Source organism: Leptinotarsa decemlineata, unplaced genomic scaffold (genome assembly GCF_025532065.1).
Source record: "Leptinotarsa decemlineata unplaced genomic scaffold, Ldec_3_MD MMD2_tig00004433_RagTag_RagTag, whole genome shotgun sequence".
Taxonomy (NCBI): Eukaryota; Metazoa; Arthropoda; class Insecta; order Coleoptera; family Chrysomelidae; genus Leptinotarsa; species Leptinotarsa decemlineata.
The window spans coordinates 36,056-63,858 of record NW_027412608.1 but is presented as its reverse complement, the minus strand read 5'-3'; the positions used below and the strand labels follow the sequence as shown (position 1 = coordinate 63,858).

Genomic DNA, 27,803 nt, shown 5'->3' with positions numbered 1-27,803 from the left:
GATTAGAGTTCCTTTGATGCTGTTCCAGTCACTACATCCATAAACTGAGATGACGTCTTTGGCTCTGCCTCGTAGCTTGTTGAGTAGTCCTTGTATCAATATATGGTTCTGAAAACAACCGGGGTCTTCAGTATTCCAATATTCGTTCAGAATCATTGTTGATACGTTGATGAACTGGTATAATTCATTTGGGCTTCCATCGTATTCGGGTACAATCCAAAAATTCTTCAGGTCGAATTGTTTTGCCATGTTGATAGGATTTAAAGGTTGGTCAATTGTTTGAGGAATAATGGATGGGCGAGAATTGATACTTGAAGGTGAATTTGGTAAAACTAAGGTAGGGGACGTAAAATAGTATTTGCAATTGATGAAGTTGAGTTCATTTATGCTTACAGGATGACGATGATGGCTCGTTGCATATTCTGTCACCAAAAACTTATTTCTATGTAGATATTCCTTGACGGACGATAGTGAAGAGGTATTCTTGTCTACGGCCGGAATTCTTCCTAGAGTATTTGCTTCTCGGTGGAACTTGGTTCGGGAGAATAGTGGATAAACGTTTGAGAACGACGAGGATCTTCTAAGGACTCTTCCACTATCCTAATGACTGCGCCAATTATATTTCTCGTTCACACAAAAGGGTTTTTAAAAACTTTTTATTTGAACAGAGTAACAACTAATAACTATGAAATATAAGTACTGACTATTACAAATCAATTGCACCTATTTATATATAAATTATTGCAGATATCAGCAAAATAATTGATGTCGTCTTCGGGTCATCGAACAATATCCTGCTGATGTAAGAGGTTATCGAACTGTAACTCACGCCACCACCTCTCACGCTAACCACGTCACTTCCAAAGTTTTTATGTTTCATCACTATTATTATTCGACCGACAGTCTCCAATTCAATTCCGTCTGACAAAATCAACCGACCGATATTTGATTCCTCCATTCTGATTGGCTAATCGACACAACTCTGTAACAGAAGTTAGGCTGAGTGTTCCACAAGGTCCGTTCAGGAGTCTGAAAATTCACAAAATGAACCTTCATACGACAAAGCATGAAAACGGCTACAATGATGATAAAACAATAACAAATAAATGCACGCAAAACGGTCGAAATGCACACAAAACAGTCGAAACGCATGTGAAGCGGTAAAAACGCATGCAAAAGTGTCGACTACTTCGCTTTCCCCATTTTCGAAAGTTAACTACACAATACGTAACTCTTCGACATTTTTGGTGCCATCTCCTCCATCTCTTGGTGATGACAATTTGGTCAACATAGTGTCCTTCTGACATGTTAGAACGCTACAATTCTGTTGAACCAACATATTTATTTTTTCTCAAGTGATGTATTTTGACGTACCCTGTACACTTCGACGCTATGTTTTTTTCTTTAATGATTTTTTGAGACACGCTGTACATATTAAGTGATCGCATGCTATAAATACTCACCATTCGTAATCATATCCAATATCTTACGTTGGTGTCGAGGCTAAGAACAACGTCTACCACGCGGATGACCCGGGTTCGATTCTCATAACTATAAACTTTTTTCAATCAAGATCACGTGACTGGAACGTAACGGCTCACGGGTGAGGCGGAGTACTAAGGGGGCCAAGGGTCGGAGTTCCACGCTTGAATCGCTACGATACTCATTCCATCCTGCGACGATGACGTTTGAACCATTAATTGCAAAAAGTTCAGCTCCATAAGAAAATACATGGGATTTTGGGCTCGGAACCGCTTTGTTCGTCTACTGGTGGTTTGAATTTTCCGTTGTATGCGCGATAGCTGATTGGTTGACTGAATAACGGCAAAAATGGGCTCTGAAAATTCCCACAGAATGGACGTCTGCAGAGACAAAGCGAGGACCTTTGTCCCTTCCGTGTGAACTGAGCCTGAGGTTCAAAAAACGCCAGAATTGACCTTAGCCGTTTCCCCATGTTAATATCCATCCCAGATACTCAATTCGATTAGTTTACAAATTTAGAAATTTTACTGTCGTAATTTGTTTTTGAAAGAAGCGTTGCAACAAAATTAATTAAGGTGTGATAATACTCACTGTATCAATCTGCGCATATCGATCTCCAAAGAATACCATTTTGACTGTTTCACAAATGTAGATTTGGAAAGGAAATTTTGTACAAAATGACTTCATAAAACCTCTCGAACGGATTGCTCCTTTGAATACTTGTCTGAGAATAGGCTACAAAAAGATATTATATATGTAAATGATTGGATATCAGTAATCGAAAGCATTATGATTCTAAATTAACTAACAGTTCGAGTATTTTGGTTCAGGCAATAATTATTATTCGGACTGTAGAAGGTCAAAATGCCGAAAAAACTTCGATTATTTCACGAAAAAATTCCTTTCACCTGGTTCTATTATAATTGTTTTACAAAAAGAATATTGTTGGATATTTGTTATTCCAACCCAAATTAGCCAGAATGAGTGTTGTTCCTATAGTGAACCTGAGCTCTACGAACTATGTAACATGATAATCTCGGATGTTGAATTGGAGACCCTTGGTGGGTTCTGAAACATGAATTCAATTCAAATGAATCACCCATCGATAAAAAACCAATCGCTGATCTTGAAAGGTTTCCAACTTATCATTGAATCTATTGAAAACACTTTCCCTAAACCAGAACAATTACTAGCTCTCGACGCGCGTTTCGCTAACCAAGTTAGCGTCCTCAGGAGATCATTATAACTGAATTTTACTACTATGTTAGTATTTATATATGCCAGTGACCTAATTACTACTTGTTAGTAGTTAGTATCACCTAACTCTACCGGTTTTTATTACGTACTACCTGTTAATGATCCTATGCTGAAGCAACCTATTTTTGATAACTCTGATTTGTTATGTTTTTTCTTTGTTTAGTGATTATCTCTTATATTCATCTATTTTTAATTTAGAATCATCACGAATAAGACGAGCTGTTCAAAATAGGACCTTTGTCGCTATTCATTAAAGTCATTCCGCGCTTTTCGATTTCCAAGCTTTCGAAGGCACACAGAAACCTTTTGTCATATACCGATCCCAACAATTTAAAACATTTCTCACTTATTCTATGGTCGTTCTCATAAGATGTTGAGTGACACTACCTGTCTCCGGTGTATGAAACCGAACATGAGAAACATGTTCCTTGTAGGAAGCTAATACAGTCCGATTTGTCTCACATAGCAATATATATTCCAGGAATATTTCATGAATATACATTTAACGATATTGTATTATGCTATGAATATGCCATATATATACAGGGTCCTGCAACAGTGACTCGGTCACACAGGGTGTCCAATTTTTTCTGGGTGGTTCCCAACTGTGTTTTTTCAAATGACAACCTATATTTTTTTTTCATTTTTTCGGTTTCTAGATAAAAAATTAAACACACTTTATGTATATCTTCACTTCGAAAATATTGACGGTTTTCGAGATATCTAGCATGACAGGTTTTTTTTCTTATATTCGTCACTCAGAATATTTGAAATTATAAAGATTGAATTTTTTTTTTGGAAAATATTCTATATTGGTAACTTTCTCAAATGATATATCTGAAGTCGACCTGTTATACACAGGGTATGAAAAATCGCTTGCCACATATTGTAAATAAAAATTTGCAGAATCTTCCTTATTTTGAATAGAACACCCTGTATATTATTGATCCATAAGGAGCGCCAACGAAACCTCTACAAATTTTATTGAGAACTCCCTATGCCTACGTTCAATAGTTTTTCTTAAAAAAGCATTTTTTTCGATAAATGGTCGTTCTTCCTATTTCTACGCCATAAACTCGATGAAAGACTTTTTGCAAAGCGAAATCCATTTGACAACTGATAAGAATGTACGAAAGATATCTTGTTTCAATTTTTCACATTATAACTTGTCCAAACAAATATTTTTTTACGAAATAAATGTAGGTAGGTATGTACCTATCACATTTTTCTAAATGGAAAATCATTTTTCATTCAGATATATCGTATGAGATAGTTACCACTGTGTGATATTTGAAAAAAAATGAATACAATTGGACTTTATAATTTCAAATATTCTGAGTGCCGAATACTTGACAAAAAAGCTTGTCATGCTAGATATCTCGAAAATCGTAAACATTTTTGAAGTGAAGATATACATGAAGTGCCTTTTATTTTCTATGTTGAAACCGAAAAAGCGATGAAAAATATAGGTTGCTGTTTGAAAAAACACAGTAGGGATCCGCCCAGAAAAAATAAACACCCTATGTGACCGCCAATATTTTTATTTTGTGGGGCTCGTCCAATGAGGTAATATTATAGAAATTCAGATTCCTATCTGTTTCTTAAATTGAGATATGGAACACCGCGCCACTGTTGCAGGACCCTGTATATATACCTACAGTGTCACCATTAAAGTGCACACTATATGGGAAACTTTTTTTTCGAGAAGTTTCAATGAAGTTCAACTTCGGCACTTGTTTGTGCTTTCAATTTAACTTAAAATGATGCGGCCAACTGCGACCCACTGACGTTCAGTGTTTGTCAAATTCAACTTATTTTTTGAAAAAAATTGAAAAAGTGCATTTCTACAACGAATTTAACAAAAAGTTACTTAAAAAAGTTGTGTCTAGAGCAATTTTATATCCATATGCCAAATTTCATGCAACTAGGATAAAGTTAACGTTTTGCTAATTTTTGACACACACACATATGAGAATATACCCCGGAAGTGCTCCTGGCGAATATATATAATATTCTTAAAATATGTAAGGTATATTCTATCAAGAATATTCCAGGAATAGAACCCGGGTAAGGTTCATAAAATATTCAGGATATTAATAGTTTATTGTAGGAATACCATAGGGAATGACCATAGAATATTCTAGGAATATTTGGAATATTTCAAGAATGTGCCAAGTGAATGCGAACAGGCATAAATATATATATATATATATATATATATATATATATATATATATATATATATATATATATATATATATATATATATATATATATATATATATGAGTATAATGTTCATATGAATAATCTGTCAAAATTTATCGCGGATAGCCATGAACAAAAAAGAACCAATAGGCGATAGTACAGAAAAATACAGTAGGTAACTTAACAACTTAACCCAGATAGTACAATAACGTTCTGAGAACATTCCACAATATGATTTGAATATTCTCATCACTTTCTATGCACATATAAAGTGGATTGGAATTCACGTTCCCAGTTCGTTCTGAGAATATTCTGAGAAACTTTTCAGAATATCTATGGAACATTCCGTTAACCTTCTAATGATATATGTGGAACATTCTGAGAATATTCTTATAATATAACAGTAAACTGCTTGAAATATTCTCAGTTCCTTCTGAGAATGTTTTTCAGTATATTTCGAAAACCTTCTCAGAATATCTGTGGACCATTATAGTGTTGATTGAAATTCATATTCTGTTTTTTCTCATTATATATATATATATATATATATATATATATATATATATATATATATATATATATATATATATATACATATATATTGTTGATTTGTGAAAAATCCTCACGCTTATAAATATTATATGGGCGTGCTCAGTTCAATAACCATAGAATAAATTAAGTTTAAAATGTTTTTATATAACATAAAATATTACATCAGAACCATAAATAAACAAGTATCTCTCATATAAAACAATAAAAAATACAAACAACACAAACAAATCATTTTAAAATTGATTTTAAAACAACTATTGTCTTTGCATCTCTGTCGTCTCTTTGTTCTCTCTCTGTTTTGCTTTCACTAGCCAAAGTTTGATGCTTGCTTCAACATCACTAGCAGCAGCTTTTTGGTGACTTTACATCACAGCCCCTTAAAAAAATAATAACTACATAAGAGTATCAAGTAGGTGTTTACACTGAAATATTCCAAGTGATTAAACCACAATCAAAAGTCAAAAGTATTCATATACTGAACATGCACATGCATTATTTTGTAATATCTTACTGAGAATAAAAACACATTTCCAATACTGTCAATCAAAATCCTGCTTATTAAAATTAGTAAAATTTATCCTCACCACTATTTCTGGTGAAGCTGTTTTCAGATGCCGTTTTTGTTTTCATTACTGGAACTGGATTGAGCTGGAAGAAAATGTACCATGATTAGAATAAAAGCTAGTTATTTATGTTTTCGAAACCATGTATGAATAGTTTACGTTTTGACAAAGATAAGGAGCAAACAACTGAAAATGCTTATGAATGTTGGATGCTAGTAAAAATTGATTTTTCGTTCTGGTGAACTAGTTTAAAAACAGTTACCTGGTAACAATGGCTGCTGTTCCTCACTGTGATTGTGAGAATCTGAAAAAAATACCTGTGACAAAATTATTCACTAAGATGAATTAGCCACTTCCATTTCATCACTGATCAGTTGAACAAAACTTAAACAACAGTATTTGTTCACGAATCAAGTTGGTGTGTACAAATTCGAATTCAGAATTTGTGCTTCTACAATACATTTCCCAATCATGATGGTGAACAAAGGAATCATAATTTTTTAATCACCAATGTTCAGTGATCAATGTTGAAATAAAAAAACTTATATTTCTTACCATATTGCCTATAAAGTGGTATTTCTTATTCTATAGAGTCATATTCTTCTGACGAAGAAGTGTCCTTTTTATAATGACTGTCCGATAAGTGATACTTTTTATTTTTAATGAGCTTTCTATGCCCAACACCATAATGATGTTCATTCTCAAAATAGAGATCCGATGTGGTTTCTGTATTAATAGCTTTCATTCTAGCTGTAGGCAAATCTCCTAGAATAAAACAAAGATATGATGCAAGAGAAGTGAAGGCAGAAAATAAAGCTCATATCCGTTTGGGTTTTCACCTTTTTGTAAAAATTGGAAGAGAATTTCCTCGACATGATGAGTATGTTTATTCACCAATATATAGCATGTCACTTCCCCAAAAAACCCATGCAATTCAAAAGTTGAGAATTCATTACTAATATACCTATAACAATAATAATAATCAAAATTTGGAGCCTAAACACAACAAAAAGCTCAAAAGAACACCTGAATAAACTATCCTATATTTCAAAGACAACGACTTTCTGTATATAAATGTACTCATTAAAATAACTCACCAATAATATTTATATTTTTGTACAACTAATTCACAGAAAATAATTTCAATACATATCGAATTATTCAGAAAATAAGAGTTCATAAATAATTACAGAAAAACAGCGTTGACAAAGGCAATAAACCAACAAGAACAAAATTCAAAACACCAAACAAATGTTTTAGGTTAAGGTACGATTTTCCAAAAAACGAGAAATGAGTTCAGCGAGAAAGTTCTAGGAAGTGAGACGGTGCGCGTGACAAACGTTTGATTGTGACAAGGATATAGAACCGGTTCTTTTGATACATTTATTGAAAAACGGACCCTAAAGTCGTTCTAGTCAAAAGTTATTAATGACATAGAACGCGAAACGAGCGAGTTTAATTTTTCTTTGAAATATAAGCACAACCAAAAATATTCTGATAGTATAAACCTACAGGGAAAACGTATGCATATGAACTTTCCATTTTTTGCTTGGTAATATATTGAGAATGTTTTTATGAAAAAGATCTCAGAAAATGACCTTGGTATGTTCTGAGAATGTAATATGAATATATTCTCAGAATGTTCATGGGGAACATTCTATAAACGTTCAGAGTAGTTTTGAGAATGTTCTATGAATATTCCGAGGAATATTCTACAATGTGACGATTTAACAGCTTGTGAGAATATTCGTGCTATCTGGAAACAGGTGCTAACAATAAAAATTATCGAAGCGTCTCTGTATGTCCTTTCGATGCATCTGAATGTTCGCTCATAAAATTCGTTCAATATAGATCGCTACACATTAGCGGGAATATTTCTGCAATGAACTCGTATTGAAGTTTCAAGATCATGAACATTATTAAAGGAGCGATCTCTGTAGACTTTTTGTTTCAAGTATCCCCATAAGAAATAATCTAGAGGTGTGAAGTCTGGAGAACGAGAAGGCCATCGAGGATCGGTATTTCGTCCTAACCATTTATTACGAAATATCATATTCAGCCACTGAGAAACATTTCTAGTAGAATGGGCAGGACATCCGTCATGTTGGAACCATAACTTTTGCCGTTCTTCTAATACCATATCATCCAAAAACTCTCCTATTTCAGTTTCCAAAAAGTACCTGTCATCATTCAAATTCTCTGAAAAAAAAACAGACCAATAATTTATCATTTAATATACCACACCAAACGTTTGTTTTCTGATAGTATTGTGGTATTGATTTTTGTTGTGAATAATAAAATTTGGGTTGACATCTGACCACCATCTGCAATTTTGTGATGATAGAACCCCATTTGTTGTAAAAGTAGATTCATCTCCAAACAGAATACATCGATGAAAATCTCGTTCTTTTATTTCACTCTGAATCCACATGGAAAAATCATATCTCAAATCATAGTCTCTTTCTTGGAATGTACAAATGAATGTAGGTTTATAAGCATGGTAGTTATGTTTCTAGAGAATATGCTTCACTAATTTCTTGGGTGGACCTTCTAGGATTTTCTACCACTGCTTGAAGTAGGTCAAGCTGGTTTTCTTTCTTCTGTGCATACAGGTTTCGTACGTTCCGTATTATGTTTATATTCTAGTCCCACATAGCAATAGATATTCCAGGTATATTTCATGAATATACATTTAAGGATATTGTATTATGCTATGAATATGCCATGGATATATATATCTTCTGGAGAATATTCCCTGAAAGTGCTCCTGGCGAACCTTTGATATATTTTAAGAATATTCCTTGGAAATATTCTTGGAATATCTTATAATATTCTTAGAATATCTAAGGTATATTCTATTAAGAATATTCCAGGAATAGAACTCGAGGAATATTCATAAAATATTCTGGATATTCTTAGTTTATTGTAGGAATATACAATAGAGAAACACCAGAGAATATTCTTTAAATATATTTTATGAATATTCTAGGAATATTTGGAATATTCCAAGAATGTGACGAGTAACCGCTATTAGGCATGTATATATTGCATTTTGATACAAGATTCACACAAGTAATAAAACACATAATATTCATAAACAAATATATTTTAAAAACAATATACACTGAAATATTTGACGTTTCAACCAATATTTAAAATAAAAAATCAAATTCAAAATATTTATTTACTGAATAAAATATTCCTGAATACTGTCATATTACAAATATTAGAAATGTATTCAAATTAGGATGTTCCTACTCTCAAACAAATGTATACTAAAAAATATACTAAAATAACAACTCTGTGAATTCATCAGTACTAATTAAAAAATAATAAATATATCATTTCATTGAAAAAGAAAAAGTGTATTACATCAAGAAATAGGTTAGGTTAGGTTTCTCACTTAGAAAAATAAACCCACAAATGAAGTATTTAAAATGAGTGGTATGATGGGTTCTTCAATGAATTTCACTTACTTAAAGTTATTCAAACTTTGCTCACCAGAATAGTTTTCCTTATATTTGTCCAACAATGCATCAACCAGTGTTTCAATAGTAATACCTGGAACAAAATGTACATTAACGTTCATTTTCACTATTTGAAAGTGGCACAATAAAACTGGAATAAAAATCAAATAGATATTTTTCGCATAGGTTACTCATGAACATTTACAACATTTTATGACTTGGAGAGCAACTTGCATTGTCTTGTTGAAAAGTACTCATTACGTTTTCAGTTCCTTGGCGCACCTGCCTGTACCAGGTACTACTCTGTTTCCTTTTGGGCAAATTGATACTATCTTGAAAACGAGTGATAAAAATTATGAAAACAAATGATACAAAAGAATGTGTCATTCACTTACTTTTCTCTATTGAAGATACACAACTGAAATCACTCTAATTCAAACATGTACTTAGTCAAACCAACAAATCCCACACACCAACTCTCCTCGAACCTAAAATGTGGTATAGTAGGTTAATCACCATGACTTTACTATCGATACTATTGCATTTTACTTACTTTTCTTGAAGACTGAATAGATGCAACTCTCCTGTTTGAAGATCCAAAATCAAACTATTCGCTGTACTGCAAATTGGACAACCCCAAATTATAAAGGGGACACTGAACGTGACAGAATTATACTTTGATAATAATACCAACACACCATGCATTACACACGCGAACCTGCCACGTCAACCGCCATGTTGAATCAAATGTCGAATTTAACGCAAACGCAAATGTACCATGCATTAAGGGACAGCCGCTTTCACAGAGCTTATTCGACTGTCGCGCGCTACACTTCAATTGACCAATGAGAAACATTTACTCCAATTATTCACTTCCCCATTTCTCTGTTTCCAGGATTTTTCACTTTGTAATTAAATAATTTCAAATACAAAAAGACAAATAGGATGAGAATTAACCAATTTATTGATGCAATTGGTCATTTATTGGCCCATTCAAATTTTTTTGTCGTTTCCAACAGTTGCTGTTGGAGCAATTCACCCAGAATCTTTGCGTTGAGTTCAAAAATTGGTTAACACTATCAGGGTTATATACATTAGGTTATGCATTTGATTAAGATCTTCAAATATTTTTGTTTTTAATTATATTGAATTATTTGAATACGTTATTATAAGATAATTCAAAATTCCATTGTATAGAATATTCCAAAATATACCGTGGGGATATATTCTAAGAATATACCATATGGTATATTCGATCGACAATATTTTTAGAATATTCAAGGGAGAATAATCCATTTATAGACATTCTATGCACATTCTTTCGGGAATAATCCTGCCATATTCATTCAAGCATATTCTATGAATATTCTAAAGGCATGTATATATTCCAAGAATATTCTATGAATATTTGGAATATATACGTTCGTTTTATGATATACAGGGAATATTCCATGAATATCTAGTGCTGTGTGGGGTGAGCCGGTCTGTTTGAAATTCTTTAAAATTCTACTCACACTTGAATAGCAAATGTGTTTGTCTGGATGCCGCTCGTTGAAAATATTTGCAGCCTCGCGCATTGTTTTATAACCATCACCACAGATTGAAACTAATTCTGCCTTTTCAGTTAACGTTAATAATACTGGGCGAGGCATTTTTAATCAAGGACAAATATGAAAACGTTTTACAGGCAAGTTTTAAGAAGCCACACTATCAAACTACAGTTTCGTTTTAGGGCGTATGTGTTTTTTGTTCATGGCTATCCGCGATAGATTTTGGATTGTTTTTTAATATCTGTTCTAGTTGAGGCATTGTTGTCAGGATAAAAGAAATTGTATACTTTTATCGACAGTTTATTCATATGAACATTTAGTTAGTAAAGTATTTGCCTCGTTAAAAGTAAATTTTACAAATACACATTAATTTGATAAAAAATACTCCAAACTGATCTGATTGTGGCTACTTCAAATACATATTAAATCAAAATAGTAAAAATATGTATCATACGGGGATAATTCAAAATTTTCCCAAAGAAAAAAAAATCGAATAGCAGGCCATGATTTCGTATCTGAACATAACTTTCAATTCTAAGCAACTTTTCACTCCAACATATTTCTATATTTTTTGAAATAAGGGTACTTCATTCTTGAACGAACTTTATATTTTTTGGCCTATCCTGTATGGTGTTTGTCATAAAGCCATTTCAGGTACACTTGGTATAGTTTTGGAACATGTACCAACTTTTGTTAAGAATAAAATTTCCTGAGAAATCGATAATAAAAATTTTTCGATTTGTTGCAGACTTCATGATCACATACGTCGACATTATACATACATAAAAATATTTACAAAACGTGAGATATAATTAATAAATACATGAAAGTGTCACACAAATACAAGGAAAAAAGGAAGAAAAAATAAAGTATAATCAATATTTATACAATACACTCTCATCCTACGTAGGATGGACTGTTCTCATATTAATTAGTTGAATGTTTTTCCAACCTAATGAAGTTACCATTTCTTGTTGGATATGTATGAAAATCTGAATTGCGGAAATGATTGTGTAAATGTTTTTCGAAATTCAGAATAATTTTGTATATATATATATATATATATATATATACAAATATGAAAGTTATTGAGTGTCTTGATATAGAAACAGCTCCTGTTGGTGGCTCCGTGCATTTGTATTTCTATCTTTTGGTAACCAAGTGTTGCCCATCCTTACACTTGGCTGCACCATACTGATGATGGGCCAAAAGCCCGAAACACGTGTCTATGGTTTGCCACTTTCATGAGTGCTATGTCCGATATTAACTTCTGTTTCTATATATATATATATATATATATATATATATATATATATATATATATATATATATATATATATATATATATATATATATATATATATATATATATATATATATATATGGGTGTCCCTGGACTTCCTCTTTTCCTTTCGGGAATGTATAGATGGGGTCAAAATATCACCAGTACTTCATATAACTTTTTTTCCTAAAAGTCTTCGTAACCAAGTTACGGGCCCTCGAAGTTACAAAATGAAAAATGTTTTTCTTTAATAACTTTTCAAGTGAATATTCAAAATCATCCAAATTTTGGTAATTGACTAAACAAATGAATTCCGTCGATGAGCTTTCATGCAGGAGTCAGTTGTTTTGCTACAAAGTCAGGAACGGACTACCCCCGATGGTCCACACCCCAAAACTTTGAAATGACAGATATTTTTCAATATTTTTCAACAAAATAAGGTTACTTGGACAATTTTATGAATAAAAGTACTCGTGTGGAAAGTCGATCGGAGCAACGAGTCTTGATAAAAATGTAGTTCTACTCGACGACATCAAACCCGCTCGTCCACCATTATTTGAAATGAATAATTATCAAAGCAGAAATAATAATGATAACGTTAATTCAACAACATTTATAACAGGAATAATACAAAGTATGCTAAAATGAAGTCGTAAACAGAAAGTACAGTACCTATATGGAAGTTTAAGTCACAATTGTGATAGCAGATATTTTTTCAAAAGAAATATCAAGTTCTGTAGATTCGTGGTGTTTTTAAACTAACAAGCTACTCTACTATGAAATATCGAATTCATTCCATATTTTGTATGTACATAATACGTGTGGAATAATCACGTTAGTGTTGATCAGTTATCTGAATCTCATGAAACTCAACATTTGAATGTTTCAAATTCTTCTTCACAGCTAAACTGTTGAGGAGTTTCACTGATAATTATAATTTTATGGGAGAAATTCTTTAACACGAATCTAAATTTAGCTGAAAAAACGCACATCGAAAAAAATATTTACTATACTAATAAAAAGCAAACGAATGAACTACAAAAACGGCTGCACATGATCAGGTGAAAAATATCCAGGGAATAATTATGTTCCATTTCTTTCACAGATGTTGACAAGAAAACCTTTTAGAAAGTTTTGATAAAAAATGAGAAACTGGAATGCGATTTTGTTTTGTTGAGTGGTGCGTTGTCATATGACTGTCATTGTATTGTCAATATTCTATAGGATATTTTGAATTTTTTTGATATGGCCGAACAGTTTACATTCAATGAATATGCAGATATGCATGTATTTTATGGACGAGCATTTTGTAATGCTGCAGAAGCTCGTGGTCTGTATTCCGAGCATTTTCCCAATCGAACGGTACCGTCAAGAGAAACATTCGAGCGTATCGATCGCAGCTTGAGGGAGACAGGTATGTAATAATTGATAATTAATTTGAGCACGTTGTTTTATTTCGATATTATTGTAGGTACAGTTTTGCCAAAACGAGGTGGTGAGGGGCTCCTAGGACTGTACGTACCGTTGTATTGGAGGAAAGTATTTTGGAAGCCGTCGCTGATGATCCTTCAATAAGCATCAGAAATCTATCAGAACAGTTCCATACATCCAAGTCCACTATTCATAGAATAATTAGGGAACAACTGCTCCACCCATTTCACATCCAGAAGGTACATGCCATGATACCTCAAGATTTTCCAGCACGACTAGAATATGCCAATTGGTTCATGGATAGGCAAAGAGAGGATATGACTTTTATTAATCGAGTTTTATTCACTGATGAAGCAGGTTTCAGTAGAGATGGAGTTATCAACTCTCATAATCTCCATATATGGGCCGAAGAAAATCCCCATGGGATATTGCAAACCAAACACCAACGGAAATTCAACGTGAATGTTTGGGCTGGTATCATAGGAAACCATCTTATAGGACCATTCATTCTACAGGACCGATTGAATGGAGAACGTTATTTGGAGTTCATTCAGAACGATTTGAATGGACTTTTGGAACATGTTCCATTGCAAACCCGAAGAGATATGTGGTTTATGCATGATGGCGCTCCTCCTCATTTTAGTTTGATTGTGCGTGACCATCTGAACCATATTTTCCACAATAGATGGATTGGTAGAGGTGGGCCATATTCATGGCCATCGCGGTCTCCGGATTTAAATCCATTGGATTTCTTTCTGTGGGGGCATCTGAAAAGCCTTGTTTACGCTACACCTATTCACATAAGAGATGCATTGTTGAATAGAATAACATTACATTGTGAAGCCATACGAAACGACCCTGGAATGCTATTTCAAGTACAGAGAGGGTGTCTTCGCAGACTAAGAAAATGTATAGAGAGAGAAGGTGGTCATATCGAGCAGTTTCTGTAGCGGATTTTTCATTTCTGTTTGCTCTTGAGGCTCTTGAGTTTCGTTAGTTAAACGTGTTTGCATTATAAAAATTCGTTATGAACATTTCACCTATCATTTCCATTTTCCTTGAAAACTAATATTTTCGAATAATGGTAGACATCTCAGGATAAATGTTGTTGAATTAACGTTATCATTATTATTTCTGCTTTGATAATTATTCATTTCAAATAATGGTGGACGAGCGGGTTTGATGTCGAGTGAAACTACATTTTTATCAAGACTCGTTGCTCCGATCGACTTTCCACACGAGTACTTTTATTCATAAAATTGTTCAAGTAACCTTAATTTGTTGAAAAATATTGAAAAATATCTGTCATTTCAAAGTTTTGGGGTGTGGACCATCGGGGGTAGTCCGTTCCTGACTTTGTAGCAAAACAACTGACTCCTGCATGAAAGCTCATCGACGGAATTCATTTGTTTAGTCAATAACCAAAATTTGGATGATTTTGAATATTCACTTGAAAAGTTATCAAAGAAAAACATTTTTCATTTTGTAACTTCGAGGGCCCGTAACTTGGTTACGAAGACTTTTAGGAAAAAAAGTTATATAAAGTACTGGTGATATTTTGACCTCATCTATACATTCCCGAGAGGAAAAGAGGAAGTCCAGGGACACCCTGTATATATATATATATATATATATATATATATATATATATATATATATATATATATATATATATATATATATATATATATATATATATATATATATACAGTGTGTCCAAGATAAGGATCCTAAGCATGGGAATCTCAGTACCTGTTGGAGATACAGCTCAGGTTAAATTAGGAAAAAGTTGTGTTCTTTAAAGCTTATTTACATGCCGTTTAGAAACTTGAAGAATTTTCATGGCCTGCTGAGATATTTGGGAAAAACGAGAATTTGACAATATCAATTTTATTTTTTTCTGACTTTATTTGAAAAGATATCAAAAAACGAATAACACTTTTTCATTGGCACTTTCAAGGTACTACACGATGGTATTTTTAGTTTTTATATCCGACGTTTCGTTTTCAAAAAACCATCATCAACTTTATTTTTTTAAATAGCCCGAAAAAAAGTACACCCTGTATCTGATTCCATTTTTTATTACGAATTCAACGATGTAACACATGCCATTGTTTTCTTTTTAGTTTAAGGGAAAATTACATTTTTTCTATTTTTAAAATGTATTTTTAAGTAGGTTAATAATGACTTTTTTAAAATAATGAAAACAACAAAGAAATTAACGCATTTTTTATTTAATTCAAAGGAGGTGTTCAAACAGGTTTCCGTTATTTTCCAAACATAAGTATGATCTTCTAACTGTAGAACTTAAAACATCACGTAACATCTCTGGTGTAATACTGTTAAATGCGACAGTTACACATTCTCGTAACTGCTGTTCAGTTTCAAAAGAATGTTGGTAAACCCGGTTTTTAACAAAACCCCATATGAAGAAGTCCAGAGGAGTTAAGTCAGGGGATCGCGCTGGCCAAGACACTTCACTAAAGGTTCCAATCCACCTTCCAGGAAATCGCTGCGAAAGATACTCTCGAACTTGTCTAGAATTATGTGCTGGAGCACCATCTTGTTGAAACCAACAGTTATTGACCTGTGCCAGAGGTAAATTATCTAAACAGTCTTCTACATAGTTTTGCAATAAATGATGGTATCGTTCGGCGGTCAAAGAATTATAGTAAAAAAACGGACCTAATATTTTAGTTCCTAAAATTGCACACCACATATTAAACCCAAAACGTTCTTGATGTCTTGATATTTTCTTAACACGCGGATTTTGCTGAGCCCAGTAATGCGTATTGCTTCGGTTGAAGATACCATTATTAGTGACCATACTTTCGTCGGACCATATTATTTTTGAAGGGAAATTATAATCTTCTTCATACGCGCGTGTATACCATTTGCAAAAATTTCGGCGCCGTTCGAAATCCCCTGGTTTAAGTCCTTGGCAAATCCTAAATTTATAGGGGTGATATCTATTTTTACGCAAAATAAATTGAGCTGTGGATTTGGCTACTCCTACATTATTTTCGATTTGCCTAGTTGATATTTCAGGGTTCTCAACAACTGCTTGTAAAACATTATTTTGGGCTTCTTCTGAAGATTCCTTTTTTCGAGATAAAACAGGCTTTTTAAATGAACCATATTCTTTTAAATTTCGAGCCAGCTCTAAGAAAATGGACTTACATGGCTGCTTTCTTTCTGGATATGTATTAAGATACATTGCTGCTGTATTTACAGTATTTTTGTGGCACAAAATGTAGCACGTTAGCATGTCAAACTTTTCTTCATGGCTATAATGCTCACCCGGCATATTCGACGATAATAACACAATATTATCTATTCAACAATAAACAATAATAACGACAACAGTAACAATAACTCTAAAAACAACAACTCGACAAACAGGCTAACAACAACGACAATTACTATTTTATCGTGTAATTAAATAATATTTGACAGGCTCGGTGACAGGTATTTACGTCAAAGCATTTGTTTGCAACGCCTACTTAAAGATTTTTTTAAAAATAGAAAAAATGTAATTTTCCTTCAAACTAAAAAGAAAACAATGGCATGTGATACATCGTTGAATTCGTAATAAAAAATGGAATCAGATACAGGGTGTACTTTTGTTTCGGGTCATATAAAAAAATAAAGTTGATGATGGTTTCTTGAAAACGAAACGTCGGATATAAAATCTAAAAATACCATCGTGTAGTACCTTAAAAGTGCCAATGAAAAAGTGTTATTCGTTTTTTGATATCTTCTCAAATAAAGTCAGAAAAAAATAAAATTGATATTGTCAAATTCTCGTTTTTCCCAAATATCTCAGCAGGAGATGAAAATTCTTCAAGTTTCTAAACGGCATGTAAATAAGCTTTAAAGAACACAACTTTTTCCTAATTTAACCTAAGCTGTATCTCCAACAGGTACTGAGATTCCCATGCTTAGGATCCTTATCTTGGACACACTGTATATATATATATACAGGCAAAATTTTATTTCTGATAAAATGCGGTCTACAAGATTCCTTGGCATCTAATTTGTAAATCAAACGCAATACTCTCTTTTGGCCAACAAAAATGTTATTTATAGATGTGAAGCAACCCTATACAGCGATATTGTATGAGATGTGAAAATAAATTACGGCATAATAAACATTCAAAAGCTGATCAGTACTGATTGTGGATGAAAGTTGCCGTATTACATAATAACCACAGTTCACTTTCTTTCTGACCTGACTCACAGTTGGCTCCCAAGTCATGTTACTATCAACATAGGTACCAAGGAATTCAGTATCGTCTGACAAAATCACATCACGACTACTTACTCTGACTCGAAAATCGGTAATTTTTCTGACAGTTCTAAAGTAGAACTGCATGAAAACAGTCTTACTGGGGTTTACAACCAAGGACTTTTGGCGGCACCAATTTGTAAATGCGACAAACAGCTCATTGAGTTTAATTTGGAGTTCTTCCCTGCTTTCAGCATCTGCAGCAAGTGTTGTGTCGTCTGCATATAAAATTATTCGGTTTGTATTCACTTGTTTTGGCATATCATTGATGAAAAGTAGGGAACATCAGAGGTCCCAAAATGGAACCCTGAGGGACTTCATATTGATCACTATATGATTGTGATTGGCAGTCATCATATTTCACACACATCTTTCTGAGAGTCAAATATGACTCCAGCCATGAAAGTACATTTCCTCTAAATCCTAGCGAGAATAATTCACTCAGGATTAAATCATGATTGATGATATCAAATGCCTTGGATAAGTCAAAAAAAAGAGCACCCACGTACTTGTTCTTATCAAGGGCATCATAGACATAATCAAAAAACTCGTTTAAAACACGTTCTGTCGACTTACCGGCCAAAAACCGTGTTGAAACCTGGTTATTGTTGAACTTGTCCAGAAAATTAAACATCTTATTATACACACATTTCTCAAACACCTCACACAATACCGTGGGTACTGTTATGAGTCGGTAGTTTTCCATGATGCTGGGGTCTCCATTTTTCAAAATTGGTGAGAGGAGACCAATTTTCAGTTTATCGGGGAATTCACCGAGTTCGATAAAGCGATTAATTGAAAAAGCTAATGGTTCGCTAATATATAAATAAATGCCTTTCAAGATTTTCGTAGAGATGCATTCAATTCCTACTGGGTTAGTATTTTTTAAAGATGGAAAAATGATTTTTCACAAATATATATACAGGGTGTCCCTGGACTTCCTCTTTTCCTCTCGGGAATGTATAGATGGGGTCAAAATATCACCAGTACTTCATATAACTTTTTTTCCTAAAAGTCTTCGTAACCAAGTTACGGGCCCTCGAAGTTACAAAATGAAAAATGTTTTTCTTTGATAACTTTTCAAGTGACTATTCAAAATCATCCAAATTTTGGTAATTGACTAAACAAATGAATTCCGTCGATGAGTTTGCATGCAGGAGTCAGTTGTTTTGCTACAAAGTCAGGAACGGACTACCCCCGATGGTCCACACCCCAAAACTTTGAAATGACAGATATTTTTCAATATTTTTCAACAAAATAAGGTTACTTGGACAATTTTATGAATAAAAGTACTCGTGTGGAAAGTCGATCGGAGCAACGAGTCTTGATAAAAATGTAGTTCTACTCGATGACATCAAACCCGCTCGTCCACCATTATTTGAAATGAATAATTATCAAAGCAGAATTAATAATGATAACGTTAATTCAACAACATTTATAACAGGAATAATACAAAGTATGCTAAAATGAAGTCGTAAACAAAAAGTACAGTACCTATATGGAAGTTTAAGTCACAATTGTGATAGCAGATATTTTTTCAAAAGAAATATCAAGTTCTGTAGATTCGTGGTGTTTTTAAACTAACAAGCTACTCTACTATGAAATATCGAATTCATTCCATATTTTGTATGTACATAATACGTGTGGAATAATCACGTTTCGTGTTGATCAGTTATCTGAATCTCATGAATCTCAACATTCGAATGTTTCAAATTCTTCTTCACAGCTAAACTGTTGAGGAGTTTCACTGATAATTATAATTTTATGGGAGAAATTCTTTAACACGAATCTAAATTTAGCTGAAAAAACGCACATTGGAAAAAATATTTACTATACTAATAAAAAGCAAACGAATGAACTACAAAAACGGCTGCACATGATCAGGTGAAAAATATCCAGGGAATAATTATGTTCCATTTCTTTCACAGATGTTGACAAAAAAACCTTTTAGAAAGTTCTGATAAAAAATGAGAAACTGGAATGCGATTTTGTTTTGTTGAGTGGTGCGTTGTCATATGACTATCATTGTATTGTCAATATTCTATAGGATATTTTGAATTTTTTTGATATGGCCGAACAGTTTACATTCAATGAATATGCAGATATGCATGTATTTTATGGACGAGCAGTTTGTAATGCTGCAGAAGCTCGTCGTCTGTATTCCGAGCATTTTCCCAATCGAACGGTACCGTCAAGAGAAACATTCGAGCGTGTCGATCGCAGCTTGAGGGAGACAGGTATGTAATAATTGATAATTAATTTGAGCACTTTGTTTTATTTCGATATTATTGTAGGTACAGTTTTGCCAAAACGAGGTGGTGAGGGCGCTCCTAGGACTGTACGTACCGTTGTATTGTAGGAAAATATTTTGGAAGCCGTCGCTGATGATCCTTCAATGAGCATCAGAAATCTATCAGAACAGTTCCATACATCCAAGTCCACTATTCATAGAATAATTAGGGAACAACTGCTCCACCCATTTCACATCCAGAAGGTACATGCCATGACATCTCAAGATTTTCCAGCACGACTGGAATATGTCAATTGGTTCATGGATAGGCAAAGAGAGGATATGACTTTTATTGATCGAGTTTTATTCACTGATGAAGCAGGTTTCAGTAGAGATGGAGTTATCAACTCTCATAATCTCCATATATGGGCCGAAGAAAATCCCCATGGGATATTGCAAACCAAACACCAACGGAAATTCAACGTGAATGTTTGGGCTGGTATCATAGGAAACCATCTTATAGGACCATTCGTTCTACAGGACCGATTGAATGGAGAACGTTATTTGGAGTTCATTCAGAACGATTTGAATGGACTTTTGGAACATGTTCCATTGCAAACCCGAAGAGATATGTGGTTTATGCATGATGGCGCTCCTCCTCATTTTAGTTTGATTGTGCGTGACCATCTGAACCATATTTTCCACAATAGATGGATTGGTAGAGGTGGGCCATATTCATGGTCATCGCGGTCTCCGGATTTAAATCCATTGGATTTCTTTCTGTGGGGGCATCTAAAAAGCCTTGTTTACGCTACACCTATTCACACAAGAGATGCATTGTTGAATATAATGACATTACATTGTGAAGCCATACGAAACGACCCTGGAATGCTATTTCAAGTACAGAGAGGGTGTCTTCGCAGACTAAGAAAATGTATAGAGAGAGAAGGTGGTCATATCGAGCAGTTTCTGTAGCCGATTTTTCATTTCTGTTTGCTCTTGAGGCTCTTGAGTTTCGTTAGTTAAACGTGTTTGCATTATAAAAATTCGTTATTAACATTTTACCTATCATTTCCATTTTCCTTAAAAACTAATATTTTTGAATAATGGTAGACATCTCAATTTTCCCACTTGACATTGTCAACCAAAGATTTTTATCAACTGTCATTATTTAATGTTTTTCTATCTGTTTTTGAACCTTTTTATATTTTATTCTCACGTTAGTAAGTTCTCCATATTTATATATTTTTTACAATATATATATAATCTTATTATTGTAGTTGTCCTGACAAAGGTGTGAAATATACCGAAAGCTTGACATATAACAGAAAGTTTTCTTTGTAACAGCCCAGCTATTGACTGGATATATATATATATATATATATATATATATATATATATATATATATATATATATATCGCGGACACGTGTTTCTGGCTATTGGCAAAATACGGCGAAAATTTTCTAAGAACGTAACAATTACAAATAAAACAATAGAAAGCAAAAAACGCAAAAATTTGAATAAAATGTTATAGTTATGTTATGTCGAAGAATGAATCTTCGCTATGGTCTGAACTGATGTCATCTGGTTCACTGTCACTATCTTCTTGCAAGTTGATTTTCATGTTTTCTGCTATGAAATCTAATGTTGGTTTTATTTTCATAAGAAAACCAGTCCGTGCAAAGCTTATTGTTAAATCATCTGAAAATGGGATTTTTAACAGGTGATGATCAACTGTATTGTCAAACATGCGCCAAACTAACTGACTGTTATAAGGAAACAAGTATATCTGAGGCACCAGTCAATCTAATAATAACACTGATGATATTCAAACAAGACTCAACCTCTAACGGAAGCAAGGAACTCTTTGGAAGGTTCGAAATAGATGAACATTTCAACCTAGCAGACCACTGTTATAATATTCATGCAGTCATTGTTCACTGTGGTTCTGGCGTTGAATGTGGTCATTATTACGCCTTGGTCAAAGAAGAAACGGACTGGTTTAAGTTTGACGATAGTCGTGTCACGAAGTGTTCTGGCGATGCATTGAATTTATTGGAGCCTCTGGAGACACCCTGCATTTTGTTTTATGAGAGAGAGGACATTGTTAGATCAAGATCTTCAGATGATGTGGTGCTGCAGGTTGTTCCGGGTTTTCCTGCGCCACTGGAATCAATGAAGTCGCCCCGGAGCGCCAATTAATTTTTATTGTTGTATTTATTTTATTTTGAATGTCATAAATTTTATATAATATCACTTTTAAAAATAAGAAACTATTCAAATCGTTTTTTCCACTCAGTTTCAGAAAACGTACTATAAAACTCATCGCATAATCTTTCCACGGTCTTTATGGTAAAATCTACATTTATTTGTGAAACATGTTGCTTTAAAGACGCCCACACTAACTCCATAGGATTTAAGTCAGGGTGGTATGGAGGAAGCCTTAGAACGGTATGCCCGTGGACGCTTATAATTTCATCAATTTTATACATTTTATATCGCGGTATATGAATTTCAACTGGACTATACAAATCTATTTTCAACATATCTTCTCTAAAAAAGGTATATATCGTTGCCGTAGTCATTCCATCATTTCGATCTTTCTATTACATAAGGTAGGAGACTTATTTACCTGCACATTGTGATAGGGAGCATTGTATATCACTAAGACACTCTTTGGTGGTAAATTAGGAATGAGCATCTCTTGTAGCCATTTCATATAATTCGTGAAGTTCATCCCGTTATGATAATCACCTGACTTCGTATTTGATCTAAATTTCAAATAAGTATTTTTCACAAAACCATTTTCACTGCCCGCATTCACTATTATTAGTCTTTGCCCTTTTTTATACTGGTTTATGTGGACCTTTACTAGTGTTGTCATTCCAGGTTTTTATGTGGGTATGCGAGGAATGAATATAGGTTTCGTCCACGAAAATTATGGGTCGCCCAAGAGTTGAAACCTTTTTATCAACAGTATAATATATAATAACAAATCTTCGAAGCATTCCTTTATCAAATCCATCTGAGTTAGTTTTAGCTGCGGCTTCCTTTCTTCTCATATTTGGTGTCAAAAAAGCAGCGGCTTCTCCATTCTCAATCGATTTCATTCCCTTTGATTTTTTTTGTACACTGCTTATAGTTACGCCAGTTGCCATAGCAGCTCTTTCTTGAACTTTTTTACAGTCCTTTATAGGTTTATTTTCTGCCGCTTCTCGTTGCATAAAAAAATTACATTGGCTATAACTTCCCTCGTTCGACTTGTCAGCACTTTTCGATTCAGGTTTGATTTAAACTCCTTCCTGGTCAAGTTACAATACTCAAATTGTACCCTTTACGCTTCATTTCTGCTAGGACTGTATACACGATTAACCCGCGATGCTCACTTCACAACAGACAAATTTGACTGGGCTGTGGGTGTTCCCACACCTGTCTTCTGCACACAGCTAAGGCGGTCTCAAATTAAGATGTTGAAACTTTTTTCTATTCTTGACAAACTGTACTGGTTTTAGAATTACCAATAGAAACTGTATTCAACTCTAGATAAGCATCAATCATCATCGAGAATCTCAATCTCAAATTTATCTAATGAGTCTACTCGAATTTATTGTAGAAACACTAAGTGGAACACGTATTTAATGGCATAATTCACACAAATTGTGCATTATTAACCAAATATTTCACTGAATAACCCAGAACTCAAATAACAAACAACGAAAAATTTCCCATTTTTTTTAAATTCCTTGATTGTTATCTCGAATTCATTTCGAAAACTGTGTGAACTCAGATATTAATCACGTATTACTTACAAAATTATAATAATAATAATATATATAATAATAATAATCTTTATTCAACTCTAGATAAGCATCAATCATCATCGAGAATCTCATTGGTGAAACACCTTTGTTGACCCTAGCACTTCTGCGACACTCTGCTTCACATTTTTTTTGTGAATTCAGTGTTTGACTTTTCCTTAACGTGTTTTCAAGTGACTCGAAGGACCAATGTTAAAAATTCTTGGTGTATTGAACCTGATTTATACCGTTTTAAATGTAATTTCAATTCATCTTATAAATTCTCAATATTGAATTATCATAAAAAAAGTGTATAATCTGTCAAAATAAATATCAAACATAAATTATACATATATTCAACACGTATAAAAATAACCCCGTAGAGTTTTAGTCAAATCAAAAGGACTTCAATGAAGAATATAGATGATACATGAATATAAACTAAAAGGATAATGCACAACTTTAAAAATGGAAAATAACTTCAGGATGAAAAGTGTGTACTAACGTATACATCCATATTCATTTAGGTACCTATCAAATTGTGAAAGACCACAAAATCTTTGTTATTCACCCGAAGATATAATTTTCCGATAAAAAGATATCTCTATATAGTATTCATTTTCAATTATTCTAATGCATTATCTAAATCCGACTCAACTCAACTCACCTATGATTTATTTTCGCTCAAATCAACTGATTCATCTAATTTTGAGAAAAAAAAATGCGAATAACTCGATGTAAGTAAATTTTGACTCATGAAAAATGGGAATTGAAACTTCCTACGTTTTTATACCACTAGCATTTGTAACATTTCTGCAATTTCGTTCTACTAAAATATTTTCAAACGAATACAATAAACTGTAGTAACGTTAGTTACAAATACAAGTGGTATAAACAGCAATGTTTAATTATCATTTTTAATGATGATTTCCTACCAAGTACGAGCAGTAACGAACAAACAACGGAAAATTTCACATTTGTTTTTCAAATTCCTTGATAGGTATCTCGAATTCATTCCGGAAACTGTGTGAAACTCAGATAACAATCAGGTATTTCTCACAAAATTCACACAATTTCATTTATTTCTCACATAAATCACACACCGAACTTACGTAATTTTACAAATTTCCTTTGAAATATCCATCTGGAATTGATACAGATATCGAAGGAACGTTGTATGGAGGTGAAATTGTGCATTTCTCACATCATCAGCAATGTTATTACCGCATAACCCAGAATCGAATAACACAATAACAAAAAAAATTCCAAATTTATCCAATGAATCTACTCGAAATTATCCTCAATATTGTAAAAACACATAAATAAATCTCGTGTTTCTGACAAAATTCACACAAATTGTGCATTATTGACCAAATTTTCCACTGAATAACCCAGAACTCATATAACAAACAACGAAAAATTTCACATTTTTTTTTATAAATTCCTTGATAGTTATCTCGAATTCATTCCGGAAACTGTGTGAAACTCAGATATTATTCTCGTATTTCTCACTAATTAATTACACTCATTAATTACAAATTTCCTTTGAAATATCCATCTCGAATTGATACAGATATCGAAGGAACGTTGTATAGGGGTAAAATTGTGCATTTCTCACATCATTAGCAATATTATAACCGCATAACCCAGATTCAAATGACACAATAAAAAAAAATTCCAAATTTATCTAATGAGTCTACTCGAATTTATTCTCAATATTGTAGAAACACATCAGTAAATCTCGTATTTCTGACATAATTCACACAAATTGTGCATTATTAACCAAATTTTTCACTGAATAACCCAGAACTCAAATAACAAACAACGAAAAATTTCCCATTTTTTTTTAAATTCCTTGATTGTTATCTCGAATTCATTTCGAAAACTGTGTGAACTCAGATAATAATCACGTATTTCTCACAAAATTGACACAATTTCATTTATTTCTCACATAAATCACAGACCGAACTACGAAATTTTACTAATTTCCTTTGAAATATTCATCCCAAATTGTTACAAATATCAAAAGAACGTTGTATAGGAGTGAAATTGTGCATTTCTCACTTTATTGGCAATATTATTACCGCATAACTCAGATTCAAATGACACAATAATGAAAAAAAATTCCAAAATTATCTAATGAGTCTACTCGAATCTATTCTCTATATCGTGGAAACAAATAAGTAGATCACTCATTTAATGGCATAATTCACACAAATTGTGCATTTTTAACCAAATTTTTCACTGAATAACCCAGAACTCAAATAACAAACAACGAAAAATTTCCCATTTTTTTAAAATTCTTTGATTGTTATCTCGAATTCATTTCGAAAACTGTGTGAACTCAGATAATAATCACGTATTTCTCACAAAATTGGCACAATTTCATTCATTTCTCACATAAATCACAGACCGAACTTACGAAATTTTACTAATTTCCTTTGGAATATTCATCTCAAATTGTTACAAATATTAAAGGGACGTTGTATAGGAGTGAAATTGTGCATTTCTCACATTATTAGCAATATTATTACCGCATAACCCAGATTCAAATGACACAATTATTAAAAAAAAACAAATTTATCTAATCAGTCTACTCGAAATTATTGTAGAAACACTAAGTAGAACACGTATTTAATGGCATAATTCACACAAATTGTGCATTATTAACCAAATATTTCACTGAATAACCCAGAACTCAAATAACAAACAACGAAAAATTTCCCATTTTTTTTAAATTCCTTGATTGTTATCTCGAATTCATTTCGAAAACTGTGTGAACTCAGATATTAATCACGTATTACCAAAGTTTACCGAATATTATAAGTTGGTTCACTCCAAGGAATTCGTTTGTCGGTACGGCTCAGGATTGCATTTTTTGCGATTTCCATAAATCATATCGCCGACAGACGATGTCTGGAAGCCGCCGGCCGCATGACAGTTATACGAGGGCAGTTCCTATTCGCGATATCTACAGGGGACGTTCCGAAGTTGAAACTTCGCTTGCTCGGTTGTATCAGACAGATAAACAAAGATACGAAAGTCGTTGTTTGTCGATCAACTCTAGAAACATGATAGATAAACTCATGAATAAATGATCTAAGAAACAGATCAGAGTGATTTACTGATGAAATGATAAACATACATTCAGAAAAACATGTTTTATTAACAAAAATAATACAATTATATAATGTTATATGTTTATAAATGATTTAAAATATTCAATTTTACATTGCATGATTTATGTTTCCTAACAATCTTCATGTCCTGGTTCATGAATTTTAAAGTAAAGTATATCCGAACTCTTGTATATAAAGATATATAATAATCGAAGAGGAATTTTTGACATGGATGTGAGAAAAGAATTTTCGAATATTTTGTTTTCACATACTGTCCAATTCCCTTCTCACTGCCGATTTTATCAAAATTTTCAATGAATATGTTTTCCATCTCTATTACATGGTCAACAATATCTCTTGATGGGAACTTGGGAAGCCAACGTGACTTTCATTTTTTGAAAATTATTTCGATAAATGTGGTCATTATTAAGTTTAAGAGCCAATTTATATTGTTTAGTTCTATCATAATTATACATTGTTTCTATGTAATGTTTTCTTGTTTCTCCACCCTGAAGTAAAAACTGATAGGAAAACAAATTGTTTCGTGTCGACTTCAGCAAGTGCGGGATATCAAACA

General features: G+C 33.0%; 1 long non-coding RNA gene across 1 annotated transcript; it reads right to left on the bottom strand.

Moving 5' to 3' along the window:
* Window positions 1-5,886: 5,886 nt before the first annotated feature.
* Window positions 5,887-7,267, bottom strand: LOC141484102 (uncharacterized). The gene is made up of 3 exons (XR_012466473.1): window positions 6,616-7,267; window positions 6,323-6,364; window positions 5,887-6,145 (listed from the first exon to the last, which is right to left on the bottom strand). It is a non-coding gene; the product is annotated as an uncharacterized lncRNA (long non-coding RNA).
* Between the last annotated feature and the right edge of the window lie 20,536 nt (window positions 7,268-27,803).